This window comes from Psittacula echo (assembly GCF_963264785.1).
Source record: "Psittacula echo genome assembly, chromosome: 11".
Taxonomy (NCBI): domain Eukaryota; kingdom Metazoa; phylum Chordata; class Aves; order Psittaciformes; family Psittacidae; genus Psittacula; species Psittacula echo.
In genome coordinates, this window is record NC_137746.1 from 15,699,557 (window position 1) to 15,711,652 (window position 12,096).

Here is a 12,096-nt window from a genome sequence, read left to right on the forward strand (position 1 = left end):
AAAGCAAAGCCAAGCTTAAAGAGTATAGAGCCAGGTTTATCTTGGTGATGGGGGAGTCGCAGGCGCAGTGCAAAGCAGAGGGAGAGTCTGTGTGCCCTTGGAGAGGTGGAGGAGCTCTGGATGCAGCACTGGGAGCCTGCGGGCAGAAGTCTTCCTCCTCATCACGCTCCTTTCCTTGCTCTCCAGAGAGGCTCATGCTTCCCCTGATTGCTTGGACGAATTCTTGTGAGCGAGCCAGCAGCTTTCCTCTTGTCTCTTGTAATTACTGTCCCAGCGTTCTCCTTGAAAGAGACCATCTGCTACTCCTCCATCACCACTCATCTTCCCATCTCCCTGGCGAAGCCCTTTCCCTGGGGGACATGGCTCATCGTGCTGATGGTGCATCTCCTGAGGTTCCACACTGCTCGTTATGCTCAATCAGATCAAAGGCGGCTGCTCCATCGGCTGATACCAGCCTTGCTCTCAGGGGGCTCCCTGGCCCCTCAGTCTCATACAGGACACACTGGCCAAGAAATGAAAAGCCAGGCTGGTGCTGCTCACTAAGGGCAAGTGGAGCTGATGACATGTAAACCCTTGCCCCATCTCTCCATGCCTTTTATGGCTGCTGAGCAGACCAAGGCTGCAGCTGTAGGGGAACCCAGGACCTTTCCAAAGTCAGCTTAGGAGTGGGATGTCCTGGGGAGGCAGGGGCTGGCTGAGGATGGTGGCTTAATAGGGACCAGCCCAGCATGGGGTAACTGGGAGCACTGGGGCGACACTGGGTGCTGTTTGGTTGGGGGTAACAGCTGGAAAAAGCAATGGGGTCAGAAACAAGATGCATTTTGGGGAGCTTTGGGACTCCCAGGAGCAGCAGGGCCAAGCTTTGAATCGATGCAGTGATGCAGGCAGGAAGCAGCACAGCGCTCTGCTGCACAGTGGTGCCTGGTGCTATTAGTCTCTTGCTTTTAATCACCAGCAAATGGGTCTCTGGGGGCCTATTCTCTCACTGCAGGATACCAGAAACTTTCATTGAAGTCAATAGAAGTTACTTGTACCCTTAGGCAGAGGACTGTGGTCCTGGGAAGTTACTGGGGACCCGTGATTTATGCTGTGTCGCAGGCTCGACCAAAGCTAGCGCCTGCCTCTTGGTATAATTCAAAACTAAATGTACATTTATATAAAAAAATACAGTAAAACCATCACATTTTATTAGAGAAGGGCATGCGATAAATTTTTACATGGAAGCTTGCAGCAGCCAAAGATGAAATGCATCTTCAGGAAAATCACTGCCATGGAGATAGGCTTTCATCCCATCATATCAGGTGGCTTGTTTGTGTTTTTAAGGAATCTCATTAGAGCATTAAATGATCTATAAAGGGTAAAACACCCTTTTTTGCAGTGGCTCTGGTGCTGGCCAAGCTTCGAGCCACCACGGCGCCGGGGATAGTGGACCCGCGGTCCTGGGCACGCACTGAGCCCTTTGGGGCTCGCTCTCCCTGCAGCCCCATTCCCATCCTGTCCTCAGAGCCAGGCAAGGGTGCTCGTTGTTTATTCATGCTGGCAGTGTCCCCCTAAAAGCCCCTATAAAACTGATTTTCTGTTAATCAAAATGATTGCCTACAAAACCACACAGAGAGCTCCTCCAGAATTTATCCCCAGGCTTGAGCTGCGTGTTTATGTCCCTGCGCCTGTGGGTGAGCCAGGTGCTGCCCACGAGCCTCCTCCATCCCAGCTTGCCCATGGCTTTGCATTGGCACAGTGGCAGTTCCAAGAGCCGAGCACCATGTGCCAACTCCTTCCAGGCAGCCTCCAACCCTCTGGGCTGGGAAACCCAGCTCCTGGCTCCTGCTCCTGTGCTCTCCCCCAGCCCTGCTGTCCTCACTTCATTTGCTTTCATCCAAGAGCTCGCGCCGCTCTCCCCTTGTGAAAGCGTCTGCTCACCCATCTGCGAGGCTCCGAGAAGGGCTTTGCCGGGCTCCGAGCGGCCCTTCTGCTCCAGCTCCTGCTCTCCCTTCCCAATTCCCACACCACGGCTGTGCGAGGCGATTGTGTGCTGTGAATTAACGATTTCGAAAGACAACCACGCACATAACATCAGGAAATCTTAAGCTGTTCCAAGGCCAGAAATAAAATCTACACTCAAAGTCATGGAAGTATTGCAGTGCAGCCTTTCAGGTTTAAAACTGCTTGAGAGTTGGCAAGGGTGGTTTTGGTGTTTACAAGGTTCCCTGTAGAAAAGAAGAAATAAAATGGTTGGGACAGCAAGAGATGAGTGATTGTGCAGACATTTGTTCCTTCTTTTAGCAGCATTTCAAGGGCATCTGGACTTAGGCAGCTCAGTGAGTGCCGCAGCTCTGAGAGGCACTGGGAGAACCTTCTGTAGCAAGATCAGGGGACATGTCCACAGCAGGATCAGCGCTGGTGCAGGAGAAACTCTTTGCAATGAGACCCAAGAGCTCCCATTCCTCCCAGTCCACAGTGTGCAGACACTGCATCTCCAGGAGCCCAGGGCCACCAGCAAGAACCTGGGCACAGGGAAGGAGGTGATCTGCAAACCCGGGTGCTAGCTGTTATCCTCCATGTGCTGCTTCACAGCGCCCTGCAGTTCATTCCCCTGAAAGCTTCCAATTCATTATTTTAGAAGAAGATTTGTTTTCACAAATGAGCAGCTTTTAAAAACGCCCGAGTGTCCTAATGAGAGCCTTCTGAACTCAGCCAAGGCTGGACGGAAAACAAAGGTGTGCACTTGCTTTGCTTGCACACATACTACATCCTTTAGAAATGAGTAGTCCACAGAAATCGTCCCCATCCCTGCACGAGACAGACTTGCAAATTTGTGAAGTGCTCAATATTTTTTTATGAAGTGTTTCTAACCCTCTTTTCCTTGCGATGAAAACCTTGGCAGGGGAGAAGCTTACCTGTCCATAAATTAGCAGGCAAGTTAAACAGCGTGTACAGCCTTACTTATCTTTCTCACTATGTTTAACCCGGCTTATGCCTTTACGGTACTGGGGGGCAGTAGTGCTGCAGTGGTGTTCCAGGAAGGGAGAGTTGGGTGCCAGGCATGAGGCTGGGGCTGGTAAAGCAGCAAACTGAGTCGCATCGCTTGGGTCCCTGCGCTGCATTTATAACACGGAGAGGAGAAACATCACTGTACCATCAGCTGCTGAAGTGCTGACTGATGGAGCCTGGGAGCAAGGGCAGGATCATTTTATAACATGATCTGGATCCTGTATTTTTCCAGTGGCTTTTGCTCCCAGGCTCCATAACACTTGGGCGGGCTATGAGCAGCCTGGCTTGGGCAGTCTCTGCCATCCAAATGTGCTCTGGGGTTCCACACCTTGTGGTCACTGGTGCTGCCCTTTGCAGAGCTCTGTTAACTGGCATTTTAGCCTCTGATTAAAAAGGGGGAGGAGGCTGGAGAAAGGAACCTCAATTAAGAGATGTGAAAGTTAGAGCATCAAGAAAAGCTTTTAATTGAAGAGCAGCCCTGCAGGGAAATGCAAAGGCGAGTCTTGTTTGGCAGTTTTAGAGATGGTGAGAATGTCACACTTTTGGGAGAAAGGAAAGGGGGGAGAAAAGCTAGCTGAGGAGGTCAGGGGCTTTGAATAAGTAGGACATGTACAAAAGGAATGAGAGGGAAGGGAGAAATCACCGCTGCGTGATGGCTTCTGGCTCCCCATTGCAGCCTGCTCTTTCTGGGACCCAGCACCTCCATCCCCTGGCTGGCACCCTGGGTCTGAGTGCAGTGGTGCTCAGCTCAGACAGCATACAGAGAAACCTCATTTACCCTGCTGAGTGTGTGTGATTCCACAGGACTTTTGCCTTTTCATATATATACTATATATATACTATATATATATATATATATATATATACACACACACTCTGGTCTCTATATAAACCAGACCCTCCCTGCAGTCCTGTGTCCAGATCTGGGGACAGTAACACCAGAGGGACGTGGAGCTGTTGGAGTGAGTCCAGAGGAGGCCACGGAGATGCTGCGAGGGCTGGAGCAGCTCTGCTCTGGAGCCAGGTTGAGAGAGCTGGGCTGGGTCAGCCTGGAGAAGAGAAGGCTCCTGAAGGGGAGACCTGAGAGCAGCTCCAGTGCCTAAAGGGGCTACAGGAAACCTGGAGAGGGGCTTTGGATAAGGGCCTGTAGGGACAGGCCAAGGGGAATGGCTTTAACCTGCCAGAGGGGAGACTGAGATGAGCTCTTAGGCAGAAGCTCTTCCCTGTGAGGGTGCTGAGGCGCTGGCCCAGGGTGCCCAGAGAAGCTGTGGCTGCCCCATCCCTGGCAGTGTTCAAGGCCAGGTTGGACACAAGGGCTTGGAGCAAGCTGCTCTAGTGGAAGGTGTCCCTGCCCGTGGCAGGGGTTGGAACTGGATGAGCTTTAAGGTCCCTTCCAACCCAAACCAGGCTGGGATTCTATTTAACTCAAAATGTGAAGGAGAAATCATGTCTCTTATTAATCATATCATGCAATACCGGCATGGCAGCCCCAGCCAGCTTGCCATAACTGCCCGGATGCTGAAGGGGCAGGGGCCCAAGGGAGCAGGACCTCTGATACAGCCCTGCAGTTTTTCTCTCCCCTGTTTTCATTTGACTTTCCTCCCCTCTTTCCCCTCTTTCCTCTTTTATCATTCAAGCTGTGCTTTTTTATTGGCACCAGCCTGCCACAGGGGGCTCACCCCAACTGAGGAAATAGAGCCATCAGCAGCATTTTGCACAGAAACATCTTCCACATCGCCCTAATTTATAACCTGGAGGGACAATTAAAGTCAGGTTTGAATCCCTCTCTATCCTTCGGGAATCCACTCACAAAGCTCCTTCCCTTTGCAAACAGAGTGGGAATAGCTCAGATACTTCAGTATTTTGCCATTGATGGATTTTGCTGAGCTCTTCCCAGAAAAACTAACGTTTTATTTTCTTTTTTTGGATGAATTTCTCTGCACTACCCCATCCCTGTCCTGTCTCACGCACAGAGCACAAAGCCAGCATGGGCTCGCTACTGGAAAGCACCTGGATGAGTGCAAGGTATGGCTCAACCCCAGCTTAGTAGGTCTCAAGAACATAAATACTCCCAGAGAAGGGAATTACAGCCATGAAGGTCCTGCAGCTCTTGAGATTCACCTGGTTTTCATCTCAGCTTCAACTTAGTGGGAAGCGTCAGCTGCCATTCTCATTAGGAAGATGCTTCTCTGAAGGTCCACCTCATAGGGAGGAGGTGGAAACCCTGCAGCTGAAATGGAGGGGGAGCTCCCTTTGGCAGCGCCTATGCCCAGGGCTGAGTTTTCATTAATATCTTAGAGACTGCTTTGTAGGCAGGAGCATTGATAAAAACAGGATGTTTTGCCAATCTGATCCCATACTGAGAACCACGAGATCAGTGGAGGGTTGTGAAGAATAGCTCTGAAATCCCAGTGCAGGCTGGGAGCCAAATCCAGCGCTGGATTTGTGGCAAGTCTCGTTTTAAGTCATTTTTTCCCCAAAAGCCTTTTCTAGGTTTAATGCTCCTTAAACCAAGGGAGGAGACCTCCACAGCTGACCAAAACTAACCAGTCTGTTCTCAACTTCCAGCTGGCACATGCATACAAGATGCTGGGGAGTTATTAGCATAAGTGAGTAGTTTGGAACAGGCAATAAACATAAGAAACTTCAGTCCTTGTTGGGAAAAAGAAGAGAGAGAACCCGGTGCCTTGGATTATTTGTGATGAATTAATTATGCCGGAAAAGGCTGATGGAGCATAGGAACAGCAGTCAAAATTTCCTGCCTTGTTCCACCTACACAGTTTTCTTAGATCCACTCAAAATTAATGTGGTGTTCAAAACCAAACCCTCACAAGTGCCGCTTGCCTCTGAGCCTAAGCAGGTTTTGATTTACTACCCTGTCCAGTAGTTCTGTGCCTTATTTTCTTGCATCTCTCCAGGATGTGAATCAGGTGGGAATTGACAGGTTTGATGATCCAAGGTCCTGCTTCCGCAGGGCGGTGACAGCCCTCCCTTGATGATGCTGAACACTTGAAGATGGGACAGAGCTTTCATCTTGTAAGACCAGCCTAGAACTAATCGTGCCATAGGAAACCAGAAAGCAAAATGTAAAGGAGGTGGTGGGAGAGGAAGATGAGGCACAAATACAATGAGCACAAAGACCAGGAGCTGAGAGCTCCTGGCGATGATTGGGCTTGTGAGACGCGACACCAGGAAGGAGCATCTCCCATCAGGGTTGAGCTGAAGCTCTCTGAAGCCCTGAGGAGGTATGTCCATGCTCAGCCCCTCGGGATGAGCACTGGAGGAATCTCTTCCCAGGTACTTGCTGGATTTACACAGCTCTAAGAACTGCAGATCTCACGGGAAAGCTGCTTTCCCATGAGACTTCCCACTGAATCTCGCACATCCCAGGGGCTGCAGAGCACCCACCAAGCGCTGCTGTGTGTAGGCTAAGCTAAATCCAGAAGCACACAGGGTATTCCCCATGGGGGGGTGCATTACCTGCTCTTGTCCACACAGCAGCTTCTGTTCAAGCAGGGATGAAAGCCCTGCTGGGGTCAGCACACCTTTAATTAATGGCAATTCTGCAGAAACTACCATGTGTCCAGAATGACCCTGTGAAGAACTGAGGCATGCTCCCTCAATCAGGCTTTTTAATCACATGCATCAGGATTTATGGAGACATCCAGGCTGTATTTTCTGAGCTTTAGGAGGCTCTTTCTGTTACAAATCCATGGATTTTTATGCATCGGGTAATGGATTTCTGATGGAATTTTGGAACTGGAAAGAAGCCACCAGCAGGGACCCTTCAGGGCATCACTCTTGGCACCTAAAGAAGAAAGAGGAGAGGGAAAATCTTAATGAAAATATGTATTTGTATAAACAATCAACAGAGACCGTGTTTGTGTGTTAAACAACCACCTTGAAATTGGGCTGTCTCAAAGGACTGAGCAATTGCAGACTACCTTAGCATGAATGATTTATGACATTCATGAACTTGGCAACTGCATCAGTTTTCCTAAACCTGGCAGCAAACACCACCTGCATATTAAGTGAAGATTTATGATTTATAAAACTCACCTCATTATGCAGAGGAACATGAATTGTCTTATGTGTGCAGTCTATAACTCCTGGGACAGATGAAAAGGCAGCTATGACACACGATTTATGTGTTCTTGCTGCTGAAGTTGGTGAGGGAAAAAATAGGGAGAATAACTAGGTCTTTGAGTTGGGTATCTTCAAAACTGCCCACATCCCTCTCCCTTCCCCCTAGAATGATGCTGTGGCTAAAATTGCCTGCTTTTTGGAAGGCAAAGAGGGGAAAAAAAGCCTTGCAAAGATGAATTGTGGAGGTCATTTGAATTAATGTGCTAAATGATGCCCTCCCTCCAACAAACACAGGGATAGGAAGCATCCGAGATGCCTCCACGGAAATAACGCACTCGGTGTTGAGCTCATTGCTCGTATTTTTCCCCACTCTGTCCTTTTCTGATCTTTCTCACTCAAGGACACAAGCTGCTGGCTTCAAGGAGTGGAGAGTTTTGGTCTCAAAGAGACCAAAGTGTGGCATGAGGATAGGTGGGGAGCTCCTGTACCCCAGAAAGGACTGAAGCAGAAAGCACGTGAGCCCACGGTACAGCTGGTTTTGGGTCAGGATAGCATTTGAAAGGCTTGGAAACAGGCAGGGCAGAGGGACCGAAAAACAAGTGCCATGTTCCATGGAGAAAATGCCCCAGAGCAGAATTTACCATGGATCTACCACCGAGGATGACTGAACTGTGGTTTGTGTTTCCTCATTTGCTCACAAAACAAGCGCCCAGAGAGCAGATGCTGGTACAGTTTGATAGGTAGTGCTGTCAGGGGGCTGCTGGAGGGCCATGGAGCTCTCTGACTACTGCTGAGAGCAGGCGAAATCCCAGCCCATGGTTTCCCCTGCATGCCCAGGGCACTGGAGGATGTGGACATCCCCTCCTTTGCTGCTGTGGTTTGGGCAGGGCTCCCACAGCCTGGACAGGGTCATCTGTGCTGTCCCACACCCCAGGGATGTGTGCCTGTGGAGCAGCTGCTGCAGCAGGGATGGGGACACCAGCACAGGGACATTGCTGCTGGGACCAAGGTGTGATGCTCACTTGCCCAACCAACCTCAGGCAGCTCCTGGATCTGGATGGTGGCTCACAGGCAGGACATGGGGATGCAACAGGGGCATGTGGGCTCCCTCCAAAACTCCTACTATGCAGTAGGGCATCCACATGTGGGTACACCTGATCCTTCCTGTGTCCTTGCCAGGGCCATCCCGTTTTGAAGGAAGGGATATGACCTGTGAGCAGCAGTTTGGAGCGCAGTCGTCTGAGCTGGCCCTTCAGCCGTGCAGCATGTTGCTAATTACACCCAGGGGGTTTGGCTTCTCCTGCAGGAGAAAAACATGTGCAGAGACTTTGGGTTTTTAATTGGCAGCAGTGCTATTTAAATCAATTTAAGCTGCCCCTATGCCCAGCCTGGCTGCTTGTGCCCAGCCTGTGCTGCAGTTGTTTGTGCAGGAATTGGCCTCAGGAAATGAGCTGGGGAATGCCAGCCTGGCAAAAGGCAAAGGGGCAGAGAGCGCTCAGCAGCCCAGGTCCCCTCAAGTAAGTGGGGCTGTGGAAGCTCCTGGAGATCAAGACATGGAGATCTTGGATGTGTCCTCCTTCAGCAATGAAGGGGTTGGTTTGTGCCCATGTTGTACCCTGGCACTGTGAGGAGGCCGGGCTGAGCAGGAAGGCTGAGCAGAAGGGGAGGCACTGGGGCTGGATGCAGTCAGGATGTGTTCTGCTGCTTGGGGGGGACATAATTTGCTGTTTATTTTCTGCAGTAAAAACCTGCACTGAAGCTCTTCAAGATATATGTTGGTGCTACTGGCAAAGGAGGGAGTCAGGAATGTGAATGATTTTACGTTTTCCTCCCTCATTGTCTTATTGCCAAGGCAGCAGAGAAGGAGCATTTCTTCTTTCTAAGCATAAATCAGGAATTTTTCTCCTCCAAATGTTGCCCTTTTGTCTTGTGAGGCTGATTTTAAATTGAAATTATTGTAACTGGATGTATTAAATAAACTGCAGGCTCTACCTGGTCCGGATGTGTTGGCAGCAGCTGATCCAACAGGAGCCTCCTGGCACGGGCCCTGCCAGGCAGGGAAGTCTTTCTCTGCTGGCTCTGTATTCAGTCAGCACAAAGCAAAGTGGGTTTGCACAGAGGAGCTGCGCAAGGTTCACGGCATTGTAGTTTACAACAGAGAGGACTTGTATGGAGGAAGTAAGGAAGGAAATAGCAAGTATGTATCAGTGCAGTGATTTATATTGTTTTCAGAATAAAAAGCTGTATTCTTTCTCAAAAGACAAAGATGCTGCCTCAGGACGTGTGTACTGGCTGGAGAGTTTTGCATCCTCTGAGCTGCATCAGGAATGGGAAGTGATGATTCTCAGCTGGGGGATACGAATCCAGACAGCAGGTTAAACTAGCATGGGTAAGAGGACAGCAGGCAACAAGGAACCAGCTCAGAGGGAACAGTGTGGTAACACCCTCGTGATGGCCTGGAGGGAGCACAGAGCACTCCAAGTTCCCACTACTGTAAATGCGGTGACTCTGCAAATACCAGAGAGGGCACAAAGAGCCAGGGGAGGACAGGAGGTAGTGGCAAGGGAGAGATTCATGCCAGCAGAGGCATGCGTGTCGCAGGGGAGTGATCTGTCCAAAGCCATTAATAAGGGAGAAGTTAGGGAAGCAGAAACATTTGGGTCTCACACTGGGATGATGGAAGGTATGTGAGAGGGTGGATGAGCCTATTCCAAGACCCCAGACCACAGCAGAGGAGTGACGTGTGCTGGAAAACCCCACCACAAGCCAGGGGGAGAGGATGAATCCAGCCTTGCTCAGCAAAGGGCAGAGGGGAGACTTGTGCAAATACAATGTGAACAGAGGGGTCTGCAGGGGCTTCCCCTCTGAGCTGAGCCCTGTCAGCCTTCCCACCGTGGCACAGCTTGGCTATGGGTGACCTTCAAACCAGCCTGTCCTCTTGGCAGGGCTGAAACCAGCCCTTGGAGCCACAGCATCCTTCCCCTAAACCAGCCTCTCTTTGTACCTCAGCCACTTCAGATCAGGGTTTAAAGAATTCTGCAGAGAATAGCCTTTGAGAGTTTTCATTTGTAACACACTAACTCCCCTCATTATTATAGCTCCTGGAGGCACCTCAGATCCTTAATACGGCAGCTGCAACCATGTAGGGGTGAGATGCGGTTTGCTGCTCCCTGCAGTCGCCCGCATCCTCAGCTGAGTGACAGCTCTCTGCCACACGCATGCAGAAAGGTCTGAGCTGCCTGCACACTCGCAGGCAGCCTTCACAACTGCCTTGTTGCTGGTTTGTGGCTTCTGTGTGGCTTTCTGATTTATTTTGTGATGGTCTCCAGGCTGACGCTTGTTGCCAGCCCCACTGGAAACACAGGAGTGAAACCAGGGAAGCCAGGAAGGATGCTGAGGGGTTGACCACCCCAAACCCTCATGTTCCTGCTGCAATTCCCCCATGATGAATACCTAGGAAAGCATCTGGCTGGTGGTTCATTACAACACTGGTGTGTATGAACCATTAAACACGCAAGTCAGACACCTGGATCCCTTCCACCCCTGCAAAAGGGATGGCTCATTTGTGCCCTGCTGCCCTCTCCTCAGGGCTCCTGTATGCAGCAGCCCACCTTTCCCCCGCCAGCCCTTCCCTAAGCGTTTGGCAATAACCCTGAGTTCAAATAGGACTTTCTCCTCCTGCACACGGAGCGTGGTGGGACACGGTCTGTGACTCACGCTGACTCAGGGTGCAGGCTGCTGCCACGCAGTGTTTGATCCATCACTGCGTTTTCTATTAGGCTCCGTTTCAGTGAGCAGGAAAGCGACCGAAGTGCAGCTGTTTTACAGCTGCCTTGACGAGCCTTTTCACACCGGCTCACCTAAAGTCACACCATCAGCACTCAGGGTAACTCCAATGCACTGAGGAGACAGAGAAGAAGCTGCCTTGAAATCCCTGCCAGTAGGAAGTATCAAAAGTAGAGAAGCTAACACAGAGCTCCCCACAGGCCTTGCCCTGGCAGCACTGGCAGATGCGTGCAACGTGCTTCTTCCACTGAAAACTGCGCATATCCTCCATTTACAGTGACATCCTCCTGAGACAGATGCCTACAGAGCTGACAAATGCAGCCAAGTGGCTTGAGGCTTGTAAGAAAGGAGTTACAGCCCTGCTCTGCTCCTACGGGAGACAAGCAACTGCTCCATTGCTAATCCCTGTGGGAGCAAGGGCAGGACATCCACATGGAGCTGTGTTCACAGCTGCCAAAGGGCTGCCCCACTGTGATACCAGCCTCTGTGGTACTTCAAAGCAGCTTCATGTCTGGCAACAATTAACAGGAAGGAAATTAATTGGGTCCCCACAGGGCAGCTCCTTCGCGCTGTTTCTGTGTCACTGTGCTGTGGGCAGTCAGTGCCTAGTGCTCACTGCAGATGATCCCAGAGGAATCCTATCACCTTGCCCTGCCGGCCCCCCACAGTTCTTCCCCTTTCCCTAGGAAGGCTCAAGAGCAGACATGTGCAAGGGCAGAGGATGCGGAGCATCCTCTGGGTAACCCAAAGCCAGCAAGCTGGAAGCTCTGGATCTCTTGCAAGGGGTGCTCTGTATGCCAGCCTGCTGCCTGCACACAAAGGGGTACGGCCGTGTATTTAGCCAGCACTATTGGCTGTGTAGCACAGTTTTGAGGGCAGAGGGGAACACATCTGAGGGGATCCATGTGTGTGGGAGGAGAGGGAAGAGCAGAAGATGCAAAGGACATTGCAAGTGGTGCAGCTGAGGGCAGCAACCAAAGGAAATTTGAAGCCCAAAGCTGTGGCTCTTTGTGAGCAGGAGAGTGTCTCGCATTTGAGGAGTGGAGACTGAACTTGGCCTTTCATGGAGCATTTGGAGGGCTCTTGCTACCTGGAGTTTGCTATGCCTAGATGGCAGATACACAGGCACTGACACCCAGAGTGAGCCAGACGCAGGGTGCTGTGCCCAAGGCTGCTGCAGGCCGCACCTGTATCCTTACGGCAGCCAGAGGAGGGATTTTGCAACCTTAGAGC